This window comes from Triturus cristatus, chromosome 5_2 (genome assembly GCF_964204655.1).
Source record: "Triturus cristatus chromosome 5_2, aTriCri1.1, whole genome shotgun sequence".
NCBI classification, from domain to species: Eukaryota; Metazoa; Chordata; class Amphibia; order Caudata; family Salamandridae; genus Triturus; species Triturus cristatus.
The window spans coordinates 1,035,061,525-1,035,087,128 of NC_140588.1; the positions used below are offsets into that span (position 1 = coordinate 1,035,061,525).

General features: G+C 43.2%; 1 long non-coding RNA gene across 1 annotated transcript in view; it reads right to left on the reverse strand.

Annotated features, from left to right (window-relative positions):
* The window catches only part of LOC146829630 (uncharacterized), a 59,879-nt gene extending 34,743 nt beyond the window's left edge, over positions 1-25,136 (reverse strand). Inside the window, exons 1-2 of the long non-coding RNA XR_014962027.1 lie at positions 24,946-25,136; positions 19,020-19,286 (exon numbers count right to left, since the gene is read on the reverse strand). This is a non-coding gene — a long non-coding RNA (uncharacterized LOC146829630). The remainder of the gene's footprint in view (positions 1-19,019; positions 19,287-24,945) is intronic.
* Between the last annotated feature and the right edge of the window lie 468 nt (positions 25,137-25,604).

Here is a 25,604-nt window from a genome sequence, read left to right on the forward strand (position 1 = left end):
GTTGCTAATAGCACGCTATCTCAGCGATAAAAATTCACGCTAGCCGGCGATAATTATCCTAGAGCTAAGTGCGCTTAGAGATAATTATCGCCGGTTGTTGTTGATATGCCCCTAAATCAGTCATTCAGCCACTTTTGCTTTCTGGCTTGTGACTTTGCAAAACACATCCCCCTTGACCATTTATTAACCCCCTCTATTTGTGGTGTAGCAACTTCAGCTCGATCTCAGCCAGTAAACTCCCTCCTATGGTTGATTGGGAAGTCCAAATATGATGGGTACGGGTTTTCTACTCGTTCCCCTAAATTTTCCTAAAGTACTAAGGCTAGCTTGTGTTGTTCCCTGTGAGGTTGGGAAGCTGCCTATCTGTGTTCAGAAGTGCTGGCTGGAAGACGAGCTGCTGCACAGCTCAGAAGGGATATGATGTGCAATGACCTGCAAGAAAGACACAGGAACTGGCCACAGGAGAACTGAAATAGGAATGACTCAAGGCCAGTAACTAAGGGGCATATTTACAAGGACATGTCGGAGCGCACAGCTGCACCACCCATTTAACACCCTTTTCACACGCGCTTTATTAATATGGAGAAGGGCATGGCATCAGCAGAAAGTTGCTAAAAGTGACGTTCTGGTGGCGATACCCCTAAGATTTGCAGCCCGGCTGGGCAGGACTGAGCCTGAGAGTGTGCCATGTTAGGCCAGTAATTTTGGGGTCACACTGGGTGTATTGTATAAGGCCAAAAAGTAACTTGTAACCTGTGACATTTTTTAAATAAAAGCAAACTGGGCAGTATCTCTCATTCTTCCCAATGAGTGCTGCTCATTTGGTGGAGTCAGTCTGTTTGAGGATCTCTTACATTTACAGGTGATACTGTAGAGGCCCACGCTAAACCCCGGTGTGAGTACAACATACTAGATTTTACTATGTGTTAGACTCATATATGGCACAAGATTAATAGTCACCACCACAGTAATAGGCATTTCAGCAATCAAATATGAGATACGGATGAAAGCTAGCTACACCCCATACGTTGTCCATCACATACACTTAACCGTGTTTGTAAAATCTTTACATATATTATATTTTGCTAGCTTGCCACTTGATATCTCATTCGGAAGTTCATTGTATTATTTGCTGACTTTTTAAACGCTTCCCCGATACCTATATGCCAGGGGGTTTGAAATCGGAGCCTTAATTATCAGCATCGCTCTACGTCAAGGTTCTCCAAGGAGTAGCTTGTGAACTACTAGTAGCTCTCTAGCTACCTGTAAGTAGCTCTCCTATGTGCAGCCTAGGAGAATTTGGGGGCATATTATCAAGACAGGCGATAAAATTATCGCCGCTTTAGCGGCAGAAAATTGCAGCTAAAACGGCCATAATGGGCTTGATAATATGCTCTATGGAATTCCAATTGAAGCTCAGGTTAGATGTGAAGGACATCTAACATGGACTTCAATTGGAATTCCATAGAGCATATTATCAAGCCCATTATCGCCGTTTTAGCGGCAGTTTTCTGCCGCTAAAGCGGCAATAATTTTATCGCCTGTCTTGATAATATGCCCCTAAATTAGAAACTTGTGCTTGGCTGAATTAATATATGTATACCAAACTTTAAAAGCATGTATTTGAGACGAAAATCTGCGTATTTTCAGTACTCATAAGCTGGTGTTCGAGAACAATGGTTGAATTTCCAAATTATCTTCTAAGCTGATATTTGACTGAGAAGAATCAAACTGTGTTGGAGAGATTAATTACTAACATTATTAATACAACGCCAGGGCTTGCATCTAGGCTGTTATGTATTTCCCATGTAGAGGCATTCCACTTTGACAAAACATCTTTACATTACTACTAGCAACAAGTGACTGATCTACTGAACTGATCACTGCATCTTTGCATCTGGTGGCTACTAACGTAATCTAGTCTAATTTAATAACAAATACATCTCTAATAATATTAGTAACTCGGAAGGATTTTCCATGATTATTATTAGGGAAAAGTTTGGAGACCCCTGCTCCACATCAACAAGTCAAGCTTGCCTGCCCCAATCGCTAGGGTTTTAAATAGACCTTTTTCATGCATCAAGGTCTATGAAGCAAGAACAACCTCCCTTGCACTCAGAGCCGGGCAGAAATCAATGCTTCCATTAGTTTCTTAGGAAACATACAGATGCAACTGTACTGGATCTTTTAATCCTGCCAGCACAAAACATGCACAAAGGTTAATCCGGAAGCAGGTATCTAGCTACCATGAAATGTTCTGAGAATGGAAAATACGTTCTCTGGTGAATACGACAAGCAGAAAATATGAGAGTGTGGAACAGGGGTCTTCAACTTTTCTGTAAGAAGAGCTACTTATGTTCAATGAAATTCACCCAGAGCTACAAATTTGATTATTGCTGTGATAGTGGCCAGCTCAGGTTAGATGATATAAGTGGCCACCATAGGCAAGATTACCAGCAATGATTACCTGAAGCCACCAGGCACGGTTGCCAGCAGCAAAGTAAAAGAGGCTTAATCCATGTGCAGTGCCTCTACGTTAGTAATAGTGGCAATGTCCCTGGCACAAAGGTAATAATATTAATAATAACTTCCTAACACTACATGTTTATTAGTGAAATATCAGCTTTAAATTTATTTTTTATAAATGCATTCATTTTTCTGTAAACATCAGCTAATGAGTTCTAAAAATGCACATATTTTTGTATCAAGTACACTGTTTTCAATTTTGTCACACATACATTATTTAACCAAGTAAAAGCTTCCAATTTAGTAGGCATGGCTGCACACAATAGGGCATATTTACAAGGACATTATCGCCACTTTAGCGGCACTTTTTGCCGCTGAAGCGGCGATAATTTCATCGCCCTATTAGCAAGGCGGCGCTAACATGCATTAGCGCATATTAGCTGCCGTTTTTGTAACGCCACGCATCTTAGCGATATACATCGCTAATGAGATGCAAAGTAGACGTACCTTCCTTTAATACCATGACAAAAGGTCGCGAACAGGACATCACGTTATTTACAGCGCGGCCCCGGAACCACGAAGCGCTGATGAAAGCTGCGCTAACCGCGGTTTTCACAAAATCCTTAACGCCTGGTCAAAACTTGACTTAGGTATGTTTTGAATGGGAGGTGGATTGTTTGGTTACATCCACACTCCCCTCTTATCAAGCTTTTCATTAGCGTGTGAAATCATCGCTTGATTTCTCACACTAATGATGAATATTGCTGTCTATCGCAGCTTTGTACATTGCCTGTGAGAAAGACGTTGTAAATACGCCGCTAACACGGCGATGTAAACCAGCGATAGGCGGCGAGATTCAAAATCGCACTAAGCGTGATTTGCAATGTTTAACGTGAAGCGTTGATAATATCCCCCAGTAGCTTCTGAGCTGCTGGTTGAAGCCTAGTGTAGTACATGCAAGTCTTTTAGTAGGTGTGAACCTAAGAAACTACCTTAAATCCTAGGACTATTGCAAGCATTTTTGTCATACACTCCAATCCAGCTAGTAAACAAACAATATGCTGTGAGAAAGTCATCTCTTTTGCACTGATCACCCCCATTTTTTGACTGATGCTGGTGTTAACCGACTCTGACTGCGCCCTTGGCTCTGCTAACCAGGCCCAGGGTCAGTGCTCTGATTAAAAAGTTATATGGTAATTAAGTGTAATTGCAATTAGCACTAACAACCTACCTGTAAGTCCCTAGTATACAGTAGGGCATGTAGGTTTAGAGGCCCAGCAGCTTTGAGGCATTTAAGTGTGCACTGCTGTGTTGCCTGCTGTCATTTTACAAGTCAGGCCTGCTTTCCAAGCTGCTTTTAAAATGAAATTATATGCAAATGCGACTTTGGATTTAAAGGTGCTTCCAAAGTATTAAACTACTTTTAGCAGGGAAATTTTGAAAGTTGTTTTTATACCCTGGTAGGGGAAAAGCAAACAGTTTCAGGACTTATTTACAAGCCCCTCGCACCCCCAGAGTGTCATTTTTCTCCATATTAAAAGTGAAGCACCTGTGGCGCAAGGGGCTTGTAAAAAGCCCTTTTGTTTTCCCCCATTGTACTATTTTAGCTCTATAGGCTAACATGGGAATACTGCAATAAAGTGTAACTACTGGCAGGAGTGAGCTAAAAAAAATATTTCAAGGACTTAAAAGATTGGTAGTGATGAATCCAACACCGTGCCACTGTTGAATTTATCATAACTAATACAGAAAGGAAGTCATAGAACTTACTTTTCTGTGAGCCAAAATCCAGCCTTCTAGCTGCCTCTCCTGACTGGCCAGCCCTTAACAGGCTTAGCCAAGCTGTTTGATGAGGTGATAAGTAGCCTGCAGCTGCAGAGAACAGGCCAGGAAGGGGGCTTGGTAAACAAACTGGGCTTCAAAGAGAGCAGGACTGTAAGGAATGCCAGCCAGTCTTCTTGTCTTCCCTAGCCAGATGGCAGCCCCAGAAATGGAATTTGCAGGTGGTCTGGAAAGAGAGTCTTAAAAGAAATGAGCCACACATCTAGGTTGGCTTAGCAAGCTCTTTCTCCGAAAGAGAGAAATTTTCCATCTTGAATTTTAAAGTACAGTGCTTTGTGGTGAAAGAAAATGACACTCTTTGGAGGAAGCTGTCATGCTTTTGGGTGGCACCCTGTACCCCATTAGTGAGAGATGCCCCCCCGCCTGAATCCGAGAACATTGGGAGATATGTGAGAGCTGCATAGCAACTTAAATCTGCTGCTTGAAACTACAAAAAAAAAGAAGGGTGTCCTGCTGGAACCCTGTGGCACATTTGTAACTACAACCCTGAGTACTTAGCCTTGCTTCACAAAGAACTGAGTAGTGGGCTCCATGAAACAGAGCTCACTTGCACCATCTCCACGGCGAAGTCCCCTGCCTGGAGTGCGTCCAGTGGACTTTTAAGGATTTGGCCAGCTGCATGGTGAGTATTGTAGTCCCAACCTTCCAAGGACCATCTCAGGACGTCTAGAACCTGAGATAGGTGTTCTGCAAACTTTGAACCCTCAGGGGAGCTTCAGGAAGAAGTTTAGAGCAACTTTTGGAAAAAGCTCTATTAGGTGACTGACCTGTCGGCGAGAGACCGGCTGGTGGTCAAACCGTGGCCCAGCCTGGATTTCAGGTTCGTCCCACTGAAAGCTCTGGAGCTCAAGACTTACAGGATTTTACTAAGGCCTTATGCTGAGCCAAGCCGCCATCATCAACTCGAATCCTAGCCTGAAGAGGAGCCTCGCTCAGGGACGAGAGAAAATCCTCCAGAAAAGGTTCTAAGTGCGAAGTCCTAATCCTGCTTAGTGTATGCGACCAGGGCTTCATCGCGGTTGGCCTCTATCTTTGACTTGTCCCGGTCAAGCGCAACTAGATGTTCCAAGTTGACACTATATGTTTTTAAGGACTAGAAAGGGTTTATTCTTTAAAAATTCATATTTCCAGATCCCTATAATGGATTTTTTGTAATTTTAGTGTCATTTTAATCATACAAATATTTCATATTTTTATAAATTATTTGTGGATTTTTATTGTGTGTGTGCCTTACTTATTTAATATATTGGTGTTTTTAAATGCTTCAAACACCTGTCACCTAAGTTAAGCCTGTCTACTAGCAGCCAGCTACCAAGGGTCAAGTCAAGGCTAATGTATTGAGACATTATTGCTAGTGGTAAGTTGTCAAGGACTCTTAGTACTCACTTGTTAGCCAATACTCCCGGGAGCAGAATGTAGAGATTTTCCTAATTCCCACCTCAGGCCTTCCCACAAAAACCAAATTCACTGGCGGTCATGTGAACCCTGTCGGGGGAAAGGGGAAGTGGACAGAGAATAGACTGCTTTGACTTTCTTTAGATCTCCTCACTCGCTCTTTTCCTTCTTCTGAATGCACGTTTTCTTTCTTGCTTTCTCTCTCTTTTACCTTTGCTTAATGTGGAGATACTGTAACAGAAGGCACACAATTATTACACCTCAAGAATTCCCTCCCTGACTCTCCTTGATATCTTTCTCCTTAACCTTCCTTACCCTACTAGTTTAAGGCTTTTGCTCCTCTTCTTTTCTTCTTTTAATGTTCTTTACATCAGGTGTCCTAAACCACATGCAAGTCTTAGTATATTCTGGCCTTAATAATTACTCAACGTTAATTAAATATTACTGTCTCTCACTCTCTCTCTTACTTGTTATCTTAAGTGACAAACGTATTATTTTCTTTCACAGGAGGACATACTTGCTGTTCGCCGTCGTCAATCCACAAGAAGACCTAGGACCAGCAGATGAATGGTAAGTGAAAAATCTTCAAATTGCCTACTTTTGTTCTTTCCTGAAAACTATTAACTATAATGCTAATTCCTATCTAACTAACCGCCGCTACGAAGCGCACTACCCTATGCTTAATCCTAGCAAGAAAAACTACCCTTATCTCTAACTAACTAAACGCTACTTCAAAACCTCCTCACTCGGGAAATGCGTTGGTGAAGTGCGCGGTTCGGAATTCAACCGCAGCACTTCACAGCTGGTTTAGACACCCTGCCTGGACCCAGGTGCGAGAAACTAGACCGGCAACTGTCCGAGCATTCCTCCCTTTTGGGAGTACTAGACAGGTTGCCTTGTTTCGCGCAATGATTACCCGCAATTTATTTTGATCAATTGGTTTCTTCTGGACTACAGTGGCGCAATGGAGTTTGTGAACTCCTTTCTTTCCAACCCTGACATAGGTGCACACCTACCCCTACCAATAATCCACCTTCCAACATTTGTTAACATGCATGAAGGTCTATGTCACATATAAAAATATAAAAACTTATAGAAAAAGAGTGCTACACACGACAAGTGAACCCAACATCTTTATCACCAGAAGGTTAAGGACGTTCCAGAGACACAGAAGAATTGTGTTTGATATTTAGCCTACAGTTTTCCCCCACTTACTGCTCCTATGCCATCTGCAGGTCTGTGAATTTGCTTATAAGTCTGACCATGGTCATTCATTGCTGCATAGTGACATTTTTGGTGACTTGCTCAGTGAGTTATCAAACAAAGAAAATAAGAAAATAAACATGATGCCAGGGCACTTCTCTTCCTTTATTAATCCTATTGATCCATCCTCTGATTATTTAAGTAATCACAATAGACCAGTGCAAACCGCTTTCAGCATTACATCTTGAACGCTGGTGATCACAAAACACCGCGTTCATCATTGCGTTCATCATTGCCATTGGTTCTATGGCTTGGAACTCAACTAATTCATATCCTGCTTCAACGACTGCACCAAATCATCAATTTTTTCACTGGGTGATTTACCAACCCACTTACACCTGGGAATTCCACTCTTGCACAGTTTGTAATCAGGGCAGCGGTGTTTTTAATAAACAATGTGGTGCATGTGCCATTTTTTGTGCATGTTTTTTTGCAGTTTTGTCCTCTGTTGAACCACACCATCTAATAGCTAATGTTAAAACGAACAGCTCAACTTACAGAGGACAATGTGGTGCAACAAGATGTCAAACGGTTTTAGCTGCATTCTTCCCCCTGCATTCAGGTATAAATAAGCCCAAATATATTTGTGCCCATGCCCTCTGATAAACTGAGGCCACATGCATTCAGGTGAGTACCAGTCTATAACTGCATTGAGGACTCCTGAGGTCTAGCAACAAAGCAAAAGTCTCTATTCTCAAAATAGGTAAAAATGTTCAGGTTTATGACAGGGGTCTGACCATAATTTCAGAAGTCAGTGCTCGCAAGAAGAATCTGTATACAGATATATTCGATAAAGGTAGCAATATTTAGGCCCTGGATTAGAAGAGGTTAAAATAGGAGAACCTACCACACGACTATAAATTCTCTATTCTTGATCCATGTGGCTTAGCTGCTCAGTTTCATACTAGTCTGTACTTAATGGACAGCTCATCATTAGAGACACTCTCCGCTCCACCATCTAGTCAACCAAAGAGCAGTGCAAATCTCACCAGTCATGGTTGCAGTTCTACACATTTGCAACAAAGTTTGACAGAATTTACTCTATTAAAGACTGCAAAGAAAAAGTTGGTAGACCTCAAGTAATAGGTGAGAAAATGTTTCTAACATACTTAAAACACCATCTAGCAACTCGAGAGGAGATGCAGATACAAACTAAACGAGGAAAGAAAGACCAACATAAGAGCCAAGCTGGAGAACACCAGCAGCAACATCTTCACGTGTCAACTGATGGATGTGGGATGAGACGTGACTGAAAAGAAGGTAGGAATCTGTTCTATTAATGCCAAGGAGGCCAACTCATATCGCAGTTGTGTACTAGCAAAGATGTGGAGAGGAGCAGCAATGACCTGACTGAGAGCTGTGCTGACGAGGATCCCACTTCCACACCCCAATGGAAGGGCCATGCTATTGTCACATGTTGTCAGCTATATTGCTGTTAACCCTAACCCCTATGCTTAGTCATTAAGAATTGCTTTTTATTACCTGTTTTTCAGACAAACTTAAGTCATAAGATAGTATAGGGCAGGTTTGTGAGACTTATTGAGTTGGAATCTAGTGTGTAGACATGCTGAATGGAGTAAATAGAAGCTTTAAAAATCCCTTAACATATTATAACACAACTTGCAGCTAATTATCTGAGAATTTGGGAGTTGTGGCAGGTAGTCACTTTGCACTTAACTAGTGCCCTATTTCTAGTACTTACTTGGAACATAAATCTACAATAAAAAAAGCCTTTCAGACTATAAATGCCTCCAGCGACATTCTGAGGGATTAATAACTTAGAAAACTCCCTCCGCCCACACTCCAATGTGCAAAAAACGGCCACAGGATAAATCCAGAGGGCCTGATTCACAAACTGCACTTTGTACTACATTTTGTAGTATTGCAAAGTTTATTACAATGAGCTATTCACAAACTGCACTTTTGTAGTTATTTACATTTTTGAGTAAGTGTACTACTTCTTCGTTTTCTCAAACTGCACTTTTGCAGTTATTCATACTTTAGAGTTAGTTTACTACTTTTCTGTTTTCTCAAACTGCACTTTTGTAGTTATTTACACTTTTGAGTAAGATTACTACTTTTTGGTATTCTCAAACTGCACTTTTGTAATGACTAACACTTTTTTGGAAGGTTCCTTATTTTCTGTGGAAGATGTTGTAGTACCAGACTTCCTACAAAAGTGTGAGTTACCCCAAAAGTGCAGGCTAATACAAAAATGCAATTTGTACATACCAAAAGTAGTTAATTTACTCAAAAGTGTTAACTTACTCAAAAGTGCAAGTTACCTCTGTGAATCAGGCCCAATGATTGCAAATAACAATAATACCTCCCTCCAATGACACCCTATAAATAGTTGGAGGGTTAATATAACTGGGGCTTATCTCAAATCTGTAGTCTTAGACTACTGGATAAGATATTTACCTCGCATTGATACCCACCCTATCCTTCACTTAGTGTGTACAAGCACCTCCATTTAGTTGACAGAAAAAGTGCGCTCTCTTACTTTCTTTTAACAACGTTCCTATGGCTTTCTCGTTTACTGCACACAATCATTGTGCTTTTCTCCCACTTTGCACAAGTAGTAAGTACCTCTGATATTTAACATGTTTTCCGTTCAACCACTTCTGAACCTTCCCAAATAATGTGTGCAAGAGACTCTGCTCTTTGCTATTCACTTTGCCACAGTGCACAAACACAGTTTCGACTTTTGTGCTTGTGACTGTGGTGTTTCTTGTCTACTTTGCAGGCAGAAAAGTACACTATCTTATTTACTTTGTGTAACACCCCTATCAATCAATCAATCAATCAATCATAGCATTTGTATTGCACGCTACTCACCCGGAGGGTCTCAGGGCGCTGGGGGGGAGGGGTCTGCTACTGCTCGAAGAGCCAGGTCTTGAGTTGCTTCCTGAAGGAAAGATGGTCCTGGGTCAGCCGAAGGTGTATGGGGAGGGAGTTCCACGTCTTGGCTGCTAGGTAGGAGAAGGATCTTCCTCCGGCGGTGGCTCTGCGAATGCGTGGTACGGCGGAGAGGGCGAGGCTGGTTGATCGTAGCTGGCGGGTGGGCGTGTAGAAGGTCAGGCGGTTGTTGAGGTATATGGGACCCCGGTCGTGGAGAGCTTTGTGTGCGTGGGTGAGGAGCCTGAACGTGCCTCCACTGCATCATTTCTCCTATGCCATATTTGTACAAATATCTCTGCTTTTTCTCACTCACTTTGAACACATCACAGCACACTTACTTTTCCGAAGTTCCTTTGTTCTTTTCCACTTAATTTGCAAAAACAACTCTTGTTTATCACTTACAATGCGCTAGATTTGCTTGCATTTGCTTTGTTCGTGGTACAAGAAGCTTTTCTCTTTTTCACATACTTTTATCTGCTGTTTTTGACATGTTTTTTACAAGGTCACTGGTCTGTCTCACGTCGCAAATGGCTTTTGCAGTTTCTTATTCATTTATTGTGCGCACGCATTTATGAACTTCTGATTTATTTTGCAGGATGATGTAAACTTAACCAGGAGCAATGCATTTTTATACAAACATTTCATAAAACAACTGATGCCCAGTCAGCTGGTGTAAGTGTATTTTTGCAGGAGTGTGTCACCCAGCATTAAACTTAACGATCTTGGGGCATATTTACAAAACAATGGCAGAGTGTGGCATTAAGCTAAAATTTCGAATGCCGCACTCCGCCATTCTGAAAATGCAGAGATGTGCTGTATTTACAATGACATGGCACACCCCTGCGTTTTCCATAGTGCTGGCGCTAAATTCAGTTTCCTAGTGCCAACGCAGGCACCCTTGCACCATAGTGCAAGGGTGCCTGCGTTGAGGGAATGATTGTTTATGTGCAGGAAAGTGTCCCTTCCTGCACATAAGCAATCACTAATGACGATTTGTGACTCCTATGTGTGCTGCATTGTGCTGCACACATAGAAGTAGCAAATCGTCAATTTTTAATGATTGTTTATGTTCAGGAAGGTACACTCATTCATGGTGATTTATTCATTTCCCCTTGTTTTGCCATGTTAGACCATGTTATTTTTGGTCTTAATTTTGGCGCTGCCCCTTATTTACGCCACCCTTGTAAATATGGCACAGTGTAAAAATCAATGGGTGTTGCGGCAAAACGCCCACCGCAACACCCATTGTCCGCCCCTTTCATGCTAAGTGTAGCATGAAAGGGGGCCTTATTTACAAGGTGGCGTTAAGCCATGTAAGTGGCTTAACGACACCTTGTGAATAAGACAAAGGGTTTATCACCACAGGAAAGTCACAAAAAGTGACGTTCCTGTAGCGATAAGCCCTTATAAATATGCCCCTTGTCTATACATGCAAAAATAACAATTGATGGACAGAATGCAGAACAATGTCATACATTCACCCCAGTACAGAGATCTGGGCCTAAATCCATCGTTTTTTTGCTCACCATGCCATTCCAGTTTGAACCAAGCCATATGCAAATCAGTCTTGACCCTGTGCCCCATGGGAACAGTCCAGCCCGAACTGCCAAGCCAGGTCCTCCCTGGACTGGAAACAAGCATCCTAGGACCGGTTTCGGGCTTTCAGCCCTCGTCAGCCAGGATAGCTTGATTCCAGTGGCATGGAGAGCAAGGGACTCACGTCTGAGCATACCCTTCCCACTCGGGGTGACAAATGGCTTGGCAGTTCGGGCTGGACTGTTCCCATGAGGCACAGGGTCAAGACTGATTTGCATATGGCCATGTCTAAACTGGGGTGGTGTAGTGGGCAAAAGAACGATGGATTTAACCCAGATCTCTTGACTGGGGGAGAATGTCTGCATTGTCAGCATTCCGTCCATCATTTGTTTGTTGTAACGCTTTTCGCCCTAAGTGGGATGGGTATTCCCAGACGTGGGACCCGTGCTCACTACGCCACTGGAGTCAAGCTATCCTGGCTGATGATGGCTGATAGCCAGTAACCGGTCCCAGGATGCTTGATTCCGGTCCAGGGAAGACATGGCTTGGCAGTTCGGGCTGGACTGTTCCCATGAGGCACAGGGTCAAGACTGATTTGCATATGGCCATGTCTAAACTGGGGTGGTGTAGTGGGCAAAAGAACGATGGATTTAACCCAGATCTCTTGACTGGGGGAGAATGTCTGCATTGTCAGCATTCCGTCCATCATTTGTTTGTTGTAACCCTTGTCTATACATGGCATGTCACAAAAACTGCCAAAACCTACAGCTCTACTTAAACTGCAAACATGAAGCACGCTGTAAGAGGCATACATTAATCACATGTTAGCGCTCTAAAAAAGCTGAAAGGTACGAGTGCTGTAAAAAGCAACAGATAAATGAAGAAAATAAAAATACATGTAGGTCACAGGGTCAGATTTCAGCCCTTCCTAACATGCACTCATATGAGGTGTCAAAATGGCACTATTTTAATCACACTGCTAAATATAAAGTGTTCACTGCACAGTATGTACACTAAAAAAACACACAGTAGTAAGGAAAAGAGGATTTACTTTGGGCAGACACAGTTCCCATCAGCAACTGTGCCTGGACTCACGCTGACCCATTTATACTAATGATATTTGTGCCCGAGTGAAAATTCTGAGCTTGTATTTCATCACCCTAGCAAATCCCAGGAATCTCCCTCCCTCTTGGATCACTGGATCAGATTTTGTTTCCTTCTGTATTACATGATATCCTGACAGCTGCAGCCTGGCAGCCAACCAGAGAAGATGGTTTTGATGCCAAATGCTCAAAGCAGGGCGAAGCTGGATTTCATAGTCACCAAGGACTCTTGCTTGTGGGGATAGATTTGCCACCTCATCCCAGGCCACAGTTTTAACTTCGAACTTAGTAATGTTTTGGTTCATGAAATCTACCAGGAGTGCAAGGCCGGAAGCTGCAGCAGACAGAGCTCCAAGTGGCTAGATACCTTCACTGCAAAGTTCAGTTGATCCAATTTTCAACGCAGCTAAAAGGTCTGAGTGGGACATACCTGGATGAACTCTCCAAGGGCAGGACCTGGTTCCGAGTGCTCCTCAGGTGGATAAAATGACTAAGCCCCTAAATTTTTATAGCTGCTGAGAAAGTACCTTCTTGTGACTCCTCTAGCCACCAGGTCCTAAGGGCAGGTTTCTAGGCTCTAGGTCTCTCTCTAGGCAATGCTCCTGCTGGGCCCAGTCCCCTGTGATTAGCTGGGTTTTCTTGAAGTCTGGTCTTTTAGTTTTTTGGTTCTGTGGAGCAGACAAACAGGAGAGCAGTTCCAGTCCTTGGCTACCAGCAGGAGAAAGAATTCATTCAGGTCTGGTCTGTCTGCAGGGTCTTCTTTCTTCGGTTGTCTTATTAGGTCCAGGAATGTTCTTAGGAGGTGATAGTGAAATGTCAGTCTTACTGTGATTAGAGAATTTTCCCTTCGCAATAATGTCTACTTTTTCACCCAGCCCCACTTCCTTTTGCAGCACTTCCTTTACACTTTACTCTAAAATTTCCTGAATCCTCAACCCAAAATGACTAAGCCCTTCTTCCATCAGGAGGGTGTCTGGCTATCCTTACAATACTCCCTTAGTTAGATGAGGTTACGTCCCATGTGTTAGGGTCAAAACTGGTTCTTTCTCCTGCTGGGATTGTTGCCTGAAGGTTTAGGAGAATCCTGGGAATGAATGGGAGCAAGTCCTGACAGCTGCATTTGCTATAACTGCCCTTTGTTATGCCAACAGTTCCTGCCCCCACCCTCCCACATGGCTAATCATCCTAAGTGGCAATTGTTGACAAAACAACTGTCCTCCTAGGCTCATAAACCAAGCCTTCATCCTCTGAAAAGCAGGGTCATTAACTCTAGTCAGGAATATTTAGCACTACATACTTTGTGTGTCTTAACATTAGTAATGTAAAGTGATTCACTCAGTGCGAAGTGCATTTACTGTAGAACTAGAAATTCATATGCACTGCGGGCCTTAACCTTATTAAAATGAAATGTAGTCTTTAGAGATTGTATAAAATCATCCTCACACTGATAACATGTATTTACTTTAGAAATGAGAACGATTTATGTAAACGTGTACACTAATGTTTCCACATTTGTTTTTAGAATGTAGTTTGCATTTACATTTATACTCATATATTTAAAAGTTACATTTTTTTACTCAAACTGCAACATGAATCAAATTCTAAATTTATGTATTGAAATTTCCATGTATTTGTAGTTTTATGTGCACATATGATACATATTGAATGTGCACCATTGAATAATACGTTTAAGCTTGACATAAAGAGGCCTGTATTTTTTTCTGCATATTATACTGCCTATCCATTTCTGCTTGTATGTCTTTTTATTGTAGTTGCGCTCATATGGTATGTTAGTTTAAGAATACATGTAACACTGTGCTAGTGATAGAGGGCCAGAGAAGAGGACCTTGACCCAGAACATGGAGAGCCAGAGCGTTAACTGACAGTCACTATTCAGTAATGTATCGAGGATTTGCAGGTGCCCAAGGTCGATATCATTCACAGGACTGGTCTGAGTGATTTTGTAAATGTTGCAGCTCACAAGTGAAAATGGAAAGGACAATGCAGTCCCTGAAGGCATGAGCAAAGGGTGTTACTCAGGAGATTCATGTGGTATTAACTGGTGTTCTCACAGGTTGAGGTTGATTGGGCCACTTTTCCTTTGGACTTTGAGAGGTAAAGACCTCTGTGCTTTTCACTTGGGCTCTTCGCTGAGTGTGACTTAGGCTAACACTTATTTTCCTATCTCTAGAAGACTCTTAACTTGGCTTCTGCAATGCTGACCCCTTTCTGCATATTAATTCACTTTTTCGGCCTGTTCCAGGCTTTTTGAGGCCATTTTAGGTGTAATCACCATTGAGGGTTTAGACTCTAAATTAGATGATTTTAGACATTACTCATTTTTAGGAGAGAGGATTAGAGACACTTCTCTGAGCATTAGAGTCTATTACTGATTTTCTGTATTGCTATAACTAAACTTCTTGTTTGTCTCCTGCTGATGCACCTGCACTTCTTTAGGAGGTTTGACCACCCTGTTATTCTGTTATTATTAGGTACCTTTGAAGCATGGTATTGAGATTCATTTAGATTAACCTGACTGTAATTAAAAGTCTTAACTTTATTTCCCGATTCCTAGTCCTCACTGTGTAGCCAAATGAGTTACACTGTTAAGGAGACTGTTTGACTAATGCTAACTCCCTTATACCTCTCAGTCAATAAAGAAAAGATCCCTTGTATAATCAGTGGTAAGAGGTTGACCCAGTGTTGGAATGTCCCAAAAACTGCAATAATCTACAGTGCCACGTACGCTGCAAAGACAAAGCACGCTATAAGAGGCATACATTCATGCCACGTTAGCGCCCTGACACAGCTAGAAGGTACAATGAGTGCTATAAAAACAACAGATAAATGAAGGGAATGAAAATAAATGTAGGTCACAAGGTCAGATTTCAGCTCTTTCTAACACTCACTAACATGAGCATCACAATCCCCCACTCATACAAATGAGGTGTCAAGGTTGCACTGTTTTATTCCCTTCCTAGACATAAAGTGTTCAAAGCACAGCATGTACACTAAAACAAGAAACAGTAGTAAGAAAAAGGAAAAGAGGATTTAATGCCAAGAATACACTTAACTAAGATTTAATGTAAAGCAGACATCAGCAATTCAGATTGACCCATTTTTACTCATGATACTTGTGCCCGAGTGAAAATTCTGAGCTTTTCTTTGGTCACCCCAGTAAATTCCTGGAATCTCCTTCCCTCTTGCATCACTGGAACAGATTTTGTTTCCTCCTGCATTACATGATATCCTGACAGCTGCAGTCAGGCAGCCAAACCAAGCAGTTGGTTTTGATGCCAAATGCTAAAAGCAGGGCAAAGCTGGATTTCATAGCCACCAGGGACGCTTGTTTCTGGGGATAGATTTGCCGCCTCATCCCGGTCCACAGTTTTACCTCCAAACTTAGTAATGTTTTAGGAGGGCAAGGCCAGAGGCTGCAGCAGACATGTGGCTAGAAACCTTCACTGCACAGTCCAGCTAACCCCATTTTCAACACGGCGAGAAAGTCTGAGTGGCACGTACCTGGATGAACTCTCCAATGGGAGGGCCTGGTTCCGAGTGCTCCTCAGGTGGATAAAATGACTAAGCCCCCAACTTTCTGTAGCTGCTGAGAAAGTAACTTCTGGGGACTCCTGCAGCCACCAGGTCCTCAGGGCAGGTTTCTATGCTTTAGGTCTCTCTCCAGGCAATGCTCCTGCTGGGCCCAGTCCTCTATGATCAGCGAGGCTTTCTCAACGTCGAGTCTTTTTGTTTTTTGGGTCTGTAGAGAAGACAAGTAGGAAAGCAGTCCTTGGGTGCCAGCAGAAGCCAGAATTCCTTCAGGTCTGTTTCTTCTGCTGTATCTTCTTTCTTCATTTGTCCTATTAGGGCCAGGAATGTGTTTAGGAGGTGATAGTCAAATATGAGTCTTAGACTATGATTAGAGAATTTTCCCTCCAAAATCCTGTTTTCTTTCTCGCCCAGCTCCCGCTTCCTTTTGCAGCACTTCCTTCACACTTTATTCTAAAATTTCCAGAAGCCTCAACCTATAATGGCTAAAGCCTTCTACCACCGGGAGGCTGTCTGTCCCCCCTTAGACTATGCACTCAGATGAGGTAACGTCCTATTTGTTAGGGTCAAAACTGGTTCTTTATCCTGCTGGGATTATTGCCTGAAGGTTTAGGAGAATACTGTGAAGGAATGGGGGCAAGTCTTGACAGCTAAATTTTCAAAGTCTGTCCTTTGTAATGCCAACTGTTCCTGCCCCCACCCTCCCACATGGGTAATTATCGTAAGTGGCCATTTGTTGCAAGACACCTGTCATCCTAGGCTCATAAACCAAGCCATTATCCTCTGGAAAGCAAGTTCATTAACTCCAGTCAGGCCTATTTACTGAGGCTCTGGAGGTGTGATGAGTGACAGCAGAACCGGTTTTAGAACAGTGCGACTGGTGCAGCCACACCTGGTGCTGAGCTCGAGGTGTGCTCTATTTTTTAAACAATGTAAGGGTTTAAAAGCACCTGCAGCAGAGTTCCTTATGTCTCTATCATTTTTCAGGCTACAATATAAAATGCAGGATAACTTTAGTGAATAATGGTCCTGCTGGAAAAAAGTTGGAGTATTGTCTAGTGGCACTTTTGATTCATCATAAAGTAGCTCAGAGGGTTAATATGCCTGCTGCAAAGAGTATTTACCCTGCCGATGGCAGAACAGTATTTTATGGGGATAGCTTAGTGGGTTATTGTTTTTGTCACAGAGATATTTTATTACTTGCAGTTCATATGTTACAATTCTAATATAGCATAGTGACCTATGAAATGTCATCCGAAAGCTGCATTCAAACTGCACAGTATAGGTTAGAATATTATGTTTTTTCCCCAGTCTTTCTGTATTCAAATGTTGCTAAAAAGGGTTCATTAGGGTAGAATTATATTCATATTAGTAAAGCTAACCCCAAACATTTTGTTACTTTTCAAATCCTGATGTGGTGTTTCTCCAGAACAATATTAAAATATACTGCTTATTAGTATTGATGACAAGATTCCTACATCTTGTAATCCTAACTGTGTTATGTAACATTTCCTACAGACTGATTTACACATGTAGGATTAATTCTCTCTATATAACGTGTGCGTGATGTAAAGTGTAGGTAGTCTTTATTGTTTGAGTAATAAAAATCATTACAATCAGAGAAAAAACGATAAAACCGTATACACATTTATTCATAAGAGAAAGAATTAAAGAGTAATTATAAAAGCCAGTAAAAAAGGTTCATAGAACATCAAAACGATTATACTTCAAATATTATGCGATAGCGTGATAACATGCCACACTGGATCATTGATATCACATCATTAAAGTCACTTTTTGTACTACTGATCACTCATCATATTGAGACTTTCTTAGAATTACATGTCATTGTTAAATAAAGATATTTATGCATGGTTATTTAAAATCATAGCATACACCATGAGAGGAATGATTAATTTAAGAAGGATTAAACATCAAACGTATTTCGACAAGTATTATTTTTTTTTTTTAAATGATAAAAAGATGGAAACTTTTATAAGAAGATATACTATTCATAAAATGTGAATGGCGTTGCATATCAGAAAGGAGATCATCTTTCTAGTTATTTCTGATCCCTGGCGGTACTTTACATCCCTATGGTGCATATGTACTGTTTTAAAAGTGCAATGAAATTAGCAATGTTATATACAGCAAAGACATGAGATTACAACATGTTCAGAATAAACTTCGATTATTTTATACAATCTCATGTGCCGGGCAAAGCTCAGCTGTATCAAATAGTTTTTTTCCCGCACTGATTATAAAATTTCGTATAGTGGCAATTGATCACTGGATCTATAGCTCTTAAACATGCAATAACAGCCTGCCTAAAAGAGCGGATTCACTGCTCAATAAACAAGCATTTGCAATGCAATCAATCTCACTTTTGGGACCTTAAACGTATTTAGCTATGCAGCGCATTAGCCTGGGTGCTGAAACATCTACTGTTCTTTTACATCGAGGGAAAGTAAGCACCAAACTGCGTGACACGCCAGGTATGGGAACACATGGAGAGACATATTGCCTTTCAGCGGGAAATGGTATAGTCCAAAGCTCTCTTTTTAATATAAAATCAGGGCCTTCTGTGGTCATATCACTGAAAATACAAGATTTAAAAAAAATACTACTGTTCAAAATATAAAAAATAAATTAAAAAAACACACCTACAATATACTGTTACAGGTATTAAAAATGCTAAATATAAAAGTGAATCTCTGTAAACAAGAAAGGAACACAATAGAAGTTATAACAATCATTTAATTCACATCCAACTTACGTTGCTAGCACTATGAAATTTGATGCTAATGCATTCGTAAAACTAGCTTTCAGATTAACATACTACCAGTTATTAGACAAAGACTAAATGTCACAGTCACGTGGCACCAAAGAAAGTCTCCAAAGAATGTCAGACAGCAAGTTTGAATATAAGTTCATAAAAAATAAAGATAAAAGTACTCTGCTTACCTGTGTACACATCCCATATTTTTATGCACCCATTGTTTAAACCAGCTGCAAGCAAAAGCTGATCCTGACCAAAAATAATCGATGCCATTCTATGTTCACGCATCGGCTCTCTTTCTCAGCACAGAAGAGCCAAAGGCAAGACTCCACACTATGTCTCCACAGTCTTTTGTGTGTTCATATGGTTGAGACTTCTGGCCTTCATTGCTATTTTGTCTTGAAAATCTGGGGTTCAGAGAACTGGTAGAATTCTTGATGCCATCCATGACACTGCAAAACAGGTTTGATAATTGTAAACATTCCCCAAAATGCATGAACTGATAGTTAAAAATATTTTCAACAAATTCAAATTTATGAGTAAGATCTACTGTAGAACCAAATAGGAGAAACAGCCACGTCGAAACGAACAAACAGTTAAATAAATAAATAAATAAAGGCAGACCAACAGACTAAGCACAAAAAATCAGACTACCCACCTAGAACCCATACTTGTTCTAGAATTCTCCAGTGGTTGTCATGTAGAAAGTGTTACAGTCAATGTATATCAAGCTGAAAACTTGATGGGTGCAAGCAAATAACAAAAGTGTTTAAGTTTTCCTTGAAACTAGTCCAAACGTCCATTGCCAAACTAGACAAGTGGCAATTCCATATTAGAGTCGAGACATCAAATCATACAATCAATGTCTCTTCTTAGTCAATTGGGGCCCCCACTTCTGGCCTACGGACCTCGGACCATCTCCCACCCCCTCTACCTCAGTGAAAAGCCTGGGCATCACCCTTAATTCTGACCTCTCCCTCAGAGGTCAGGTGGGGTCAATGGTCTCTTCCTGCGTCTTCCAACTGAGAAAAATCAGGAAAATAAGCCACTTATTGACCCAATCGGCACTCATTCAGGTAGTGATCTCCTTGGTACTCTCGCGCCTGGATTTCGCCAACTCTATCTACCTTGGCCTGCCGGCATATCTACTCAAGCAACTACAAATAGCTCAAAACCAGGCAGCGAGACTGATATTCAAACATCCCAAATGGCTTTCGGCCAGTCCACTGTTAGACAAACTGCACTGGCTTCCCATCGGCAAACGTGCTGCTTTCAAGACTGGATGTCTGATCTTCAAGGCCTTGTACTGCAGGAGCCCTAAATTCATTAATCATCTGATCATCAAACATGCCCCACGCCGCAACCTCCGATCTGCACACCTTAAACTCCTCACCATCCCAGTTTTCAAACTTAAACGCCAAGGTGGTTGCAGGTTCTCCTACCTAGCTCCTAACCTCTGGAACTCCTTCCCATTGAAAATCAGGATGCAGGACACCTTGATGGGTTTCAGAAAGGCCCTCAAGACCTGGCTGTACTCGCAAAGCTACGCTTAGCTCATTCCGTCGCAACATTTACACAATTAGCGCCATGAAACCTTTTGGTGACTGCGCGCGCTACAAATTCCGGCTAACATAACATAACATAAGTTAACAGATTTAACAACCATAATCAAAAGGGATAGGTCACTTATTAAAACAAATTGTACAGTTACTGTCTGAATGAAAAATATCTTACAAGTTATTATACACTGTGACCAGGGAACCAATTTTACAGTGCGATGTCCTTGTGACCATGCAAAATAGGATCCATCTGGAGCAAAGGCAACGGTCCAATGTTCACGGCCATACTTTTTTTTTTTTTTTAATCTTTTTATGAAAGAAACAATAAACAAAAAGACAATAAGAACAACAACACAAAAAGGAAGAACAGTTGTCAAAATGAGCATATCACATAAACTAGACACACTGTACATGTGATCAATAAACTGAAAAGAAACAATACAGATAAGGGTACAGGCACACAGTGACATTAAATCATTAAAGAGTCTCTTTATCAACATTGAATGGGGAATCATCATCAAAGGGGGTACACAAACACTCTGCTTTCGCTCCAAAGGCCCCATATTTTAGTCCATATGCCTGGGCATCCCCAGCTCTTGTATACCACCCTTTCGGCCTGCATGCACCAGTCCATGTCCTCCGCCCAGTCCTTATGTCAAAGCACAACTCCCCCCTTCCACGTTCTGGCTATGTTGCGTTTTGCTATGGTACAGCCCAAAGAAACCCATATTTGTTCAGTGTGATTGAGGTCAGTGGCATCCTAAATATTTAAAATACAAAGTCGAGGGGAGGGTTCTATAGATTTCTGACATACTCGGGACATAGTGGACAAAATCTCACTCCAATACAGTTGAAGAACTAGACAGTCCCACCATTGGTGCAAGAAGGTACCCAAGGAGCCACAATCTTGGGGACAGAGCGGGGAGATCTTTAGACCCATCTTCACAAGTGCTGTGCTGGTGCAATAGGCTCTGTGGAGTATTTTAAGTTGTGTAAGCTTAAAGAGAGAACGGATTGCCACCTCCCTGGGAGATGCCAGGGCCTCCCACCAATCTTCGTCAGGTAAATCCCCCACATCGTCAGACCATTTCGTTCGGAGTTTTTCGAGAGGTTCAGATAAGTTATTGAGTATTTTGCGGTAGGTCTGAAAGGTAGTCGTCAAGAAGCCTATCCTCTAAATGGGCAGATCGAAACCCTTGGAAATGGCTTTACTTAACGCAATACACGCCTGAAGATAGAGGAACGTTTCCCCCTCATGCAGCTGGTATTTTTCTTGCAACTCACGGAATGGAACCACAGCACCATTCGCCCACATGGCCCCTACTGCAGAAAGATCAATCAGGTCCCATTTGTCAAATCCAGTTTGACCCAACAGCATGCCAAAGTGGCTTGATTCCAGCAGCGGAGTAGCTCGTGTGATTTTATCCTTCCCAGCCCAGTGCGGAAGTTGCCATGTGTCAGATCGAAACTGTAGTAGAGGTCGGGGTAAAGATGGGTTGATTCCCAAGCCCCCCATATAAAACCCGCAAATAATTGCCCGCCGCCATATTGAAGCGAGGCCCAATAAATAATATTTTTTAATTGCAGGGAGAGCAATACCCCCATCGTACCAGCTTCATGTTAGTTTGGTCAGGGCAATTCGGGGCGTACCACCGTTCTATAGTAGTGAGCGGACTTCGGAATCAATTGTTTGGAAATATTGAGGCGGGACGGTGTAGGGTGTATTCTGTAGGGCATATAGGAAACAGGGAAGTGTCATCATTTTGAAAAGGGCAGCTCTACCCAGTAGAGTAAAGGGTTGTGTCTTCCAATGCTGCATGTCAGCCCGGAGGCACTGCAGGGGAGGGAGGAGGTTTATTTTAGTGGAAGACATCGGCATCTCTCGTGACATAAATACCCAAGTAGCGAAAGCCGTCTGTGACTATTCCAGCGTTGCAGCCCGGGGGCTCCCCACTGAGGACATAAATCAATGACTTGTCCCAATTAATTGTGTAGCACGAGTATTTGCGGAAGAGAGTGAGAATATGCAGCACCTCGGGAAGTGAAGACCGAGGCTTGGCCAAAATTAAGAGAATGTCATCGGCATAGAGGGAGATCCTATCTGACCAATCCGGAGCCCAATTCAGTCCACGGATAGAGGGATCACCTCTGATCCACAACGCCAATGGTTCTAGGGCCAGAGCGAATAACAACGGTGACAGCCCTGTCTCGTACCCTTCCCCAACTAAAAAATTGTCGATCTGCCACCATTTACCGAAACGCGAGCCAGGGGTTTAGCATATAATAGACGCACCCAGGACATAAAACGTGGACCAAAGCCGTACCGTTCCATAGAAGCAAACAGAAAAGGCCACTCCATCATGTCGAATGCCATTTTGGCGTCTAAGGACACAATTAATGCATCTTCCTGTATGGTGGAGGCTCTTCCCAACACTCGGAAAAGGCGACGGAGATTGAGCGCCGTATTTTTAGTCAGCATAAAGCTGAATTGGTCCTGGTGTATTAATTTATGAAGATGGGGCGAAAGGCGGAGGCCAGGATTTTAACCTCTGGATCGAGGAGTGAAATCGGACGAAACGAACCACATTGGTCCGGGGATTTCCCGTTTTTGTGTATGACCGCAATATTAGCTAATCTCTGTGTTTCGGGTAAAATTCCATGCTCTACACTCTCATAGTACATCCAGATGAGAAACGGAGCAAGCACCAAAGAGACTGTTTTATAGAGCTCGATTGGAAGGCCACTAGGGCCCCTGGCCTTCCCGGATTGCAAAGCACCAATCGCGTTAGACACCTCCTCAGGAGTCAAGGCGGTGTCAAGGTCTGTGACATCTTGGGGGTCTAACCTTGGTAAGGGGAGGGTGGAAAGCAGTTCAGCTGCATCCTCCTGCGTGGAGGTGGACGTAGGGACAAAGAGTCGCTCAAAATGGTTAGCAAAACTATCGACAATCCTATCCTGGTCGTTCCGTCTCACCCCATAAGGAGCCACAATTTCAGCCACCAATCTGTTGGTCAACTCTCGCCTATCCAGCCAAGACAACCGTTTACTGGCCTTATCTCCAATTTCATATACACGATATTGAGTGGTTCGGTAATGCACTTGGGCCGCATCCCTGGCTATATCACTATATTCCTTTTGTTTCACAGCAAGTTTGTGGGAGGTGTCGGGGGAGGCGGATGCAATTAGTCCACGCTCAAGATTGGCTACCTCTAATTCTATATCCTGAAAATTGAAGATCCCTGCCAGGATGGGACGCGGCAGAGCGTCCGGCCTCGGAAGGCCCCCAAGTACCCTGTGAGCGTGTTCGACGGAGAAATATTTGGAGAGGGATTGGGGTTGTAGATGATTTTGGATCATCTTCAATGAACAGGTCAGCGTCCTGCCACTCCGCCCGCTTGGGAACCCCCAGGATGCGCACGTTGTTCCTCCTCGCGCGCCCTTCATAATCCTCCAGGCGAGCCTCGAAGTTGGACGTCTGGGCCTGCAGTTGCTTGACCGTCGTTTTCAACCGCGTCGTGGAGTGCGTGAGTGTGGCAATAGAACCTTCATTCGCCTTGACCCGCTCCCCCATGTTCCTCAGATCAGCGCGGATAAAGTTGACATCAATAGAGACAGTGTCGATCTTGAGTTCCAACGCTGTACAAACTCCCTGGACTGCCTCCATGAGGTCTAGCAGTGTTGGGCCCCCGTCTTCAGGTTGCTGCCTTGCCTCCACACCATCCTGCCTCCCCTCTGTCTCCTTGGGCTTGGAATGGGCAAATTTCGACAGTGTTTGCATAGCAGAGGGCTTGGGGCCTCTCGCTGTGACCATTGTGCCGCATTCCACACCCTGGGCTGGGAACCGTCGGACCAGGGGAGCATCAAGTACTGGATAAGTAGGACCACAGACAAATTAGGTCACTTCAGTTGCACCAGTAATCTTTCAATAGGAAACAGCTTGTAGCAGAAAATGGCGGCGGTTGGTTCCCAAGTGGGACCCCCACAGATCCAAACAGCAAAAAGAAGGGGAGGGAGGATGAGGAAAAACGCCTCTAATAGTCCCGTATACTAACGGTGGCCTGCAGAGCTTTCAATGCCTACAGATGAGCAGCACCTTGTCTAAGGTCACATAGACTCAGGGGCGCAGTTGCAGCTCACTGGCGCAGCCCCGCCGCTTGTCTGGGGTATTTGTAGTGCCAAATCCGGTCATATCGCGATATACTTCCAGCCCCGAAATGTATCAGGAGTAAAACGCCCAGCGGTAAGTGGACCTCCATTATCCCTTAGCCTGTGCCCCAGCCAATTTGTCATTCAGGGATTTTGCAGTCAGAGTGGGGGAGGGGCGCCAAGTGGAGAGACCATGGCTGGCTGAAATCCCTCGTGACAGCCGCGGGAGGGGGCGAAGCAGTCCTGTGCCCCCGACTCCCTCCACAGATCCAGAAGCAGGCCAGAGACCACGGAAGCTGTCTGTTATAGGTGCGTGCACCGGAGCTCACCCGGTGCACCGCCTCGCCGGTACTCCTTGAACGCGGCTCTGAACAGCAGGGGGCCCTCTAGAAAGCAAGGCACGTACCATTGATTGTCGGCAGCGGCACCGAGAGAAGGGTGTGACCCCGGGCTGATCTACCTCTTCTGCCACCGCAATGTCCTCCGCCTCGGTCTCTGTCCCTCACTGGAACCCACCTCTGTAAAAGCAGTGGCGAGTGATCGGCAACACCTGCGGGGGTAAGGGCCGGACTCGGCGCACAAGAAAGTAGCGGTGCCGATGGCGTAATACTTCCCTGTGCCTGCAGGCCTCCGCAGCAGGACCAGATGTCGCGCAAGGAAGGTCCCGGTCCAAGATGACGGTCTGGATTTCTCCAGATAGGGCAGGCAGAAAGTCGTCAATGGCGGATCGGATGATTCCGCTACACAGTGAGTACCCCGGCAGCAGCTTACAGCGGGCAATAAGGATGGATTGAATGGATTTTGGGTGAAATGATTCATTTAGGGCTCAGAGCCTCACTCCTCTGCGGCCGTCTTGGGTGTTGGCTAGCCACACCCCTACGTCACCCATACTTTTGTTCAAAAGAAGCCGTTGGTTTTATGAGTTCTCCTATGGTGCGTGATTTCACTAAAATAAAAAGGTAATTCAGCACACTTTATTAAGCAAGATGAGAAAACAGCATCGTTCACAAACAGTGATAAGTCAAATAAAATGAAAGTGTTAACCAATGCAAAAAATTTAAAATA